Below are 7,825 nucleotides of genomic sequence, written 5' to 3' on the forward strand. Positions count from 1 at the left end.
CAGTAGCAGCAAACATTGCAAACTCGCCACATATCATTGTTTGCACTTTAAATCTATTCACTGCTGCAATGTTTTCAGGCTACTATATTAGAAGTGAAACAACTATTGATTTAAAAAATAACATGGTCAAAACAAAGTTGAAAAAAGGGGCACGGCAAATTACTATAGTGTTTTATCTCTCTGAGTGACAACTTGCACAATAGTGGATAAGAAATTCAAACCTTGGAAAAAGCAGAAGGCACTTTATTCAGATCCTGGAAAAAGAAGGCACTTTAATTGCTGCTACTTGTTTTCTTTTACTGTATTAGACATTTGATTCAATTAGTCTTTGTACATAAACAGCAGTGATGCTTGTCGCTCTTCCATTGAAAAATAATAATAAAAAAAGACAATTTTTTTCTGTGTTCTTTTATATTTACATAATGCTATATGACACATTTGCAGAGTTCTGGAACTGAACTGCTGTTTTTTTGGGCATGACACATGTAAATGTACTAGCCATGTTTGTCTTTGGCTTAACTTCCATCACTAACAAAAAGCTTTAATATAACGTTTGTCTGAAATGGGATAAACATGATGTTGGAAGATTATTATTAGCTTTCTAAGAAAACAGTCAGTAATCCAAAATTTCATTTTAGGAATTTATCAGTACAGATGGGCTTTGAGTAATTGGATTTTTAACTTACGTCTACTACACCATGGTCTCTGGTTATGAGCTAGGCAGACTGCTCTGTACATCTCCACCTTTGGTACCGTGTGTGGGTGTAGGAAGTCTCTCATACATATTACATATATATATCAGATAATATCTTGTCCTATCTATACCTGTATGATAAAAAATACAGTGAAGACTTAATGCTCCTAAGTGCAATTTGGACCAATATTACACCATCACAGTATCTTAGAAATATCTCTAACATTCTTACTTTACCTGAAGTATTAAGCTGTTTCAGCAATGTTTTGATGAGGCTTGTGTTCTCTTTGCTCTTGTTGATAGCCCTCTTGTGTGCGCCAGACTTCCCCCTTTGCTCGCCACCCAGGCTTTCATCCCTGTAGTTCTAATCTGCGACTGTGTAATTCTGCTGCTGTGTTCTCAACATTGACCTGAAATAAGACTTGATGACATGTTGAGTATACCAGATACTTACTTCTGCCTTTCCTATTACTTGAAATAATTCCCATTAGTGACTGAGGGTGACAGATTTAGTTAGATGACAAAACCGGTATTAAATCACTCTTATTTGGGGAATAATAACAGAGGTGGTGAAATGCAATTAATGTTGCACCTGACACTGAAGAACCTATCTTGCATGTATCGTTTCAAGCCAATATACTGGCTCAGGCTTTGGGCTATTTTTAGAAACAGTGAGGAAGTTTCTTTTACAAGCGTTGCCTCTGTTCTGCTGTTGCTGCAGTAAAGGACTACAGCTCTCTTGCTGTAAAATTTCCTTTGCATTTCTGAGGGTAAAGTCATAGGCTTAACACTAATGTATTTTTATTATTAAATGCTTTGAATAGTAAGTAGCAGGATATTTTTATGTGCCATTTTTATGTGCTTCAATGAACAGTGATAATTATGCTGTAAAGTAGCAGAGATGACAGCGTAAGTTCTTTGTTTTATGTGGGTCATTACAATTGTGCTGTAAAGTAAAATGGGAGGTTAAGATTATGGAGAAAGATCCTACAGTTTTCTTTTTCTCGTTTGTTGTAAGCATTAAACCCAAATATTGTACATGCAATTTTTTTTGTTTAGTTGCCCTGCTGAGAACCCAGTCCTCAGGAGCTAATTAGCATTAAGAAATTACAGTTTGTCTTTACCAGAATTTAGTGTGTACATTTTATTAACTGAATGTATATATATACTTTAAATAATGTAGCCTAATTTATATTTTCTGCACGCAGATCAGGCACTTCATGGAATATTTTGTAGATTCTTTAAGACTTAATACTAATGAATACTTACAGCAGATTTTATTAATGGCAGAAAACCTTAATTACTTTGCTGAAGCAATTAAATGTTCTTTAACCATCATTAAAACTTCTGTTCTCAGTCAACTACATATCAAAACAATCGAAGTTAGACAATTATTTGAATAGCTGTTAGGAATCTTAATTTGGCAAAAGTGACATAGAAAATTACTTCAAAAATTTCTGTAGATCAAAGAATGAAATACAATAAAAAGCCAGTAAAGAAAACAATCATGCTTTTTTCTGTAGCTGTGAAAGAGAACATCATAATCTAGTCGAGCTACAAGTAAGAAACAGTGACATGGTGCCTGAAGAGCATTTTTAAATAGGTATTATTCCATAATCAAACGTCCACATTTATAATAGCCATCAGAAACAGCGCTGGTCTAATTGAAAAAAGTATATATTTTTACTAATGATAGGTTAGTGAAGAAAGCATGCTTCTTAGATAATCTATGACGTGCTCTGATGAAAAAAAGGACTTCCTCAGCTGCACTGACATCACAGGGCTAGGCTTTGATGTGCTGGTAAAGCCAAACAGAAAACTGACAGAGCTTAGGGACAGCAAGATGCAGCTGGGGCAGGGGGATGCTCTGCAAAGGCTTCCTGGGGCAGCAATTGCTGCCAGGCACAAGGCAGAGCAGCCAGGAGGCTGGTGAATCCTTGGAAAAGGGTGTGCTCAAGCTGCCTTACAGATAATTTGCTTGCACTGTACTGAATTCAGCTAGAGACCCAAGCAATTGCTTTGTAATTCATGGGTGAGACTTCAGAGATATTCTAAAGCAGAAGGCACACAAAACAAGTCTTAAATGATAAAATAGATGTCAGAGTGAACCAGATTGCAGGTAACATTATCAAGCCCTCCAGAAGTCAGGCTGGTGCACCTTTATTACTGAATAATCACTAACTTAGCCTATGGAAGACAGCATATCAAAACCATTTGTCATGCTGTTCAGGAAATAAATGATGCAGTGTGCAAGCCACAGTACCCAGGTGTGGTGTCTCTAAGCTTGTCTATGCAAACTTGCATATCTTAACAGCAAATGGTACTGTTACATATTCCACAGCTTGGTTAAAATACATTCTGCATTGTTCCTGATAGATTTGTTAATTAGCATAGGTTAATATTAGTCTAAATGTTGTCTCTTAAACAGAATCTCAAAAAACAGAATAAAAGAAAATGTAACAAAGTTAATAGGATAATTGAAATAGTTTCACATTAAATAAGACATCACCTGTGTTCGTCACCACTGGTTGATGTTGACCTGAGTTTTATGATTAAAAATAGGGATCCAGAAAGTTCATTATAGACAGTGAATCTAGCACATTCTATAATTATCAACACCATATTTTGAGTGCAGAATTGATACTCAAAATTTTTGATTCACAAGCATGAGGAAAGGTTACTTTGCTTATTGAGACTATAATTCTCATGTCAAAAGATGATAACAATATGGGAACCGTTACTGTGTGAGGGTATTCAGACATTGCTAGTCCTGAAGGAGTGGTTGATATTGATTGTGTTATATCTAAAGCAATGCTGTGAAACAACTAATATTTGAACTGCAAAGGTCAATTAAGCCACCTTTAATTCTACCTGGAAATGTTTCTCTAAACTAAGAAAATGATGGTTAGCCATCTTCTTCATTAGAAATTGCTCAGAGCCTGGCTGGGTATTGGTCTGCTTGTGGGAGGTGGTGAGTGACTGCCTTTGCATCACTTGTTTGGCTTTTTTTTGTTTGTTTTTGGTGTGTGTGGGGGGTTGTTGTTGTTTTGGGTTTTGTTTGTTTGGTTGTTTTTTTGTGTTGTTTTTTTCTTTTTTCCTTCACTTATTAAGCTGACTTTACCTTGATCCATGAGTTTTCTTGCCTTTGCTTTTTCCTTCCACAGTTCACATAAAGATTTGGTTTGATTTCATTCTGTATACATTGATCATAATTGGTCATTTTTTGCTTGTTACCACTGCAGAATAAATCGAGGGTCAGGGACTTTTGGATGCACTATCTGTAATTTCCTGTGTTTTAACTTACATGGAGGTCTTACAAATTTTATTTGGACTTTCCTAATTTAACACTGTTTGGAAGGTAATTGGAATACCATTTACCTTAAAGTTTCTGATACTAGCTACTAACATTTAGTGCCCTCCTAACATAGATTTCTCTGGCAAATAATTAGCATGTAACTCAGTAGTGCTTCTAGTCTACAGTGAGTACATGTATCTGTGTTCTGCAAATTAATCCTATGAATCATGAACCATCTGTAAGAATGGGTTGAACAGCCAACACCCCTCCCACCCCCCGAAAAATATTTGTTGATTGTTACCAGTATTTGCTGAATAAATTACTTCATGAACATTACTTAGTCAGCTATCAAGACAGTTAAATAACTTACTTGAATAACATGACATTCAATGAAAAGTGGCAGCATGCATTTCTTTTCTGAATTCTTCAAAATGTTCTTCAGAAAGATTTAGCTCTGCAGGTGGCCATTACTCCAACCAGGTGAGCCAAATTACTACTCTTTTCACACTTCAATTAGATTATAGTCATCAGGAATGTTTAGGTTTTGATAAGAGCAAATAATTCATTTCAACAATAAATCCTCCCTTAGACTATCAAGAATATTCAGACTGTGGTCTGGTGTTCTTAATAGTGTGTGAAATAGGCCCAGAGATGCATTGCATGTAGCCTACGATTCTTAAATACCTATGTTTATATTAGAAATATTTTCTTAACAGAGATTCTCCTCTATGTTTCTATTCTAGTAGATTGTAGTATATTCAATACCTTCATCTTTAGACTTCGTTACTACTAGTGCTAGTATTGAATTGTTCCAAATTTGATGTAATAAACTGCACTGCCTTAAGCATAAGAAGAAGAGTTCCTCTGATTTGGGAATTTTTGAACCACTTAGGCAAGTAAATACAGCTTGTAAATGACATATTCTACCATAATTATATGGTGCTATATAGATGACCTTTCTAAGTCTATCTCTTTATTTACCACCATTCTAAAAAAATCTGAAACTTAATCCATCTTTTCCTTTGCTGAAATGTGTGACCTGGAAACCCAAAGCAGCAGCTCTGAAGCACTTGCATGGATTCTGACCTTGGTACACTTGCTCTTGCTGCAGGTTTCGTATTGGTTAGAATGGTTGTTGCAGTTAAACTGTACAGTCTCCTGAAGAAAATACTTATGGCTTCAGTAGCATTTGAAAACCTGGTATTTTACCATTTGAAATTAAATATTCTAGTAAAATAGACAGTTGTGGGTGTCTAAGGTTTTCTGAAAATTACTGAATTCCAGGCTGTTTCAAGAAAAATTAGTAATTTTGAAGAATTACTGAATTTGGTGGTTCTAGTGCTAAAAAAAGCACTAGCCCAAGTAAATGTTTGCAGTTACAGTAACTCTTTTACATTCCTGTAACACTTGTTTCCCCTGTAGCAGGAAATGCAGCACTAAAACAAGTCTTTCTTTCAGTAATCCAGTACATAAATGCACATTTTTTCTTTTCACAATGACTGTCTCCAACTCTTGGATGATAGTACATGATTTAAAATAGATGGACAAATGTAGTTCAAGTTGATAAATTGGGGTGGGTTTGGGTTTTGGTTTTTTGTTGTTGTTGTTATTGCTCTTTCACTTTTTTAATTTTTTTTGTTAGCTTTTTTTTTTTTTTTTTTGATAGCTTAATGGATCCTGTCTAAAAGGTTCATGTAACAATGCCCACAACATTTTCCTCATTGAACCTAAAGAGTTTCCATGAGGGATAGAGCAATCTCTACTGCCACGGAATGACGCCTGATGCAGCTACAGCAGCAACAGAACAGGCAGCTTTTTCCACCAAGTGAAGCCACAAACTTTTTTTCTCACAGAATGTACAATCTAGGATACTTGTATAGCAAACAGGAAATTAGCAAAAGGTTATTACTGCCCAGGAGGCCGTATAAACTGTTTGATACTGGTGATAAATGAAGTTGAGAGGCGACGTAGCCCAGCGCTCTTGTTTAAGTCCCACTTCAAACAATTACTAACACTATAAACTGTCAAGTTACAATGTGTGTGGCTTTAATGAACAGAGATTATTTTAAGTAACTTGATACTCATTTTAAATTGTTGGATGAACCACCTATCGGGTATTTTCTGTGACCCCGAAGTGATCGGTGAGACTTGCACACAGTGAATGTGGCCCTGAGGTTAATTTTTCTTTAAACTAAATTGCTCATCTGGTGTTATAAAAAAGGATAAAGCATTTCATCTTGTACTGAAGTTAATAAAACAATTAACTAACTTAGAGAGTGATTTAGTTTTCTCAAATGACAACTTTATCTTTGGACATGAGATACTGATGTTGGTGCATATCACACCTGCTTTTGCTGGGTTTTATCTTTACACTCAGTAGAGTTACTAGATCATTTCACAGTATTAAATAAGGTTGAGAATAAAGATGAGTTAATCTTCCTGTTTTACACAGAAATAATATTCAATTTAAATTAGATTTTGATTTTAGCAGAATAGTAATGAAAGTTTAAAAAATTATGCATGCATGATGAAATATCTATTAAGATCTCATGCTTCCTAATCTTATTTGAATAAGGCACTTCAGTCAGAAGACACTGTAAAATCAGTACTGCCATTTTTAAAGTAGATGTTTTAAAAAATGTTTCTTAAAAAATACACAGCAAAAAAAAAGTCACCTACTTTTTCAACCTTAGCACAGAGAAGTACAATACCTATTCAGTTACCAAAATACTGGTTAAAGCCAGTAGTCTAAAAAGAAGCACCACAATTAGAAATTCATATGGCAATGACATTTAAGAGTTGTAAGTGTATGCAGCCTAAATGTGAAATAGTGTAAATGCTATATAAGTACCTAGCAGAGAGCAAAGCCTGTGCCAAAGGGTTTACAGTTTAATGGCCTGAAACTTGCTGTAACATGAATGCAAAATGGCTTCCAATCATGTCCCTTAAATATATTTTTGCAATGACAGGGAAACAATTAGAACAGGAAGGAGCATATGACAGATAAAGGTAAACATCGCTGATTCAAAATTTTTCAGTGGCAAATATAAAATTGATATTTAACTTCATGAAGTCAAAGTGCCACTTTAACATCCTTTTTATTCTCTTCTATATGTTGTTACAATTATGGGATGACTGTGAGAGTTTGAGATGGAAAAGGTTTATTGCTCTTCTCTATGGCTTTTGTAGTGCTTTATTTAGACCATAATTAATTGAGAAACTGCAATAAATAATTAGACAGCTATACACGCTCTGCTTTGGAGATGGTTGATAGTGGTTTATGCTATGTGAAAATTTGTCACAATTTGTATGGATGTTGTTGCCTCTCTCTTTAGGCCAAATCTGCTTGATGTACTGACATGCCCAGCAGCAAAGCAGGAGAGCTCTTAAATGGGAATGAGCAAATGGGCCACAAGCCAGCCATGTTGGAAGCTAGACTGTTAACTAAATGCTTGAGGGAAAAAACTCATGAGCTTTGAGGTTGACTTTTACATGGATTTCCAGATCTGTTTGAGAGTAGATGCAGCCTTTCTGACCTTTTGTTTTCTTGAATGAGAAATGACATTGATGTTAGGTGTAATGGTTATATCTACAAATGATCGTTCTAAGGATTAGATTAGTTTGAAATGGGTGATGAATTACATAAACCACAACCATTGTAATGATAAATCTTTGTGACTTGAAGCAGGAGTGAAAGGTGATCTGCAAGCCATGTCTGTGTAGTTCAACACAGTGTGACGTAAAAGCCTAGCACCAATATACCTGTTCTAGAACCACAAGCAGCATGGCTTGCGTTGCATGGATTACAGTGCTGTGCCAAACGCAGAAAGGCAGAT

At 35.4% G+C, this 7,825-nt stretch overlaps 1 protein-coding gene across 1 annotated transcript in view; it reads left to right on the forward strand.

Moving 5' to 3' along the window:
- The window catches only part of CFAP47 (cilia and flagella associated protein 47), a 374,253-nt gene that overhangs the window by 349,678 nt on the left and 16,750 nt on the right, over nucleotides 1-7,825 (forward strand). The window lies entirely within an intron of this gene.

The sequence above is a fragment of the Falco punctatus genome (assembly GCF_963210335.1).
Source record: "Falco punctatus genome assembly, chromosome: 2".
NCBI classification, from domain to species: domain Eukaryota; kingdom Metazoa; phylum Chordata; class Aves; order Falconiformes; family Falconidae; genus Falco; species Falco punctatus.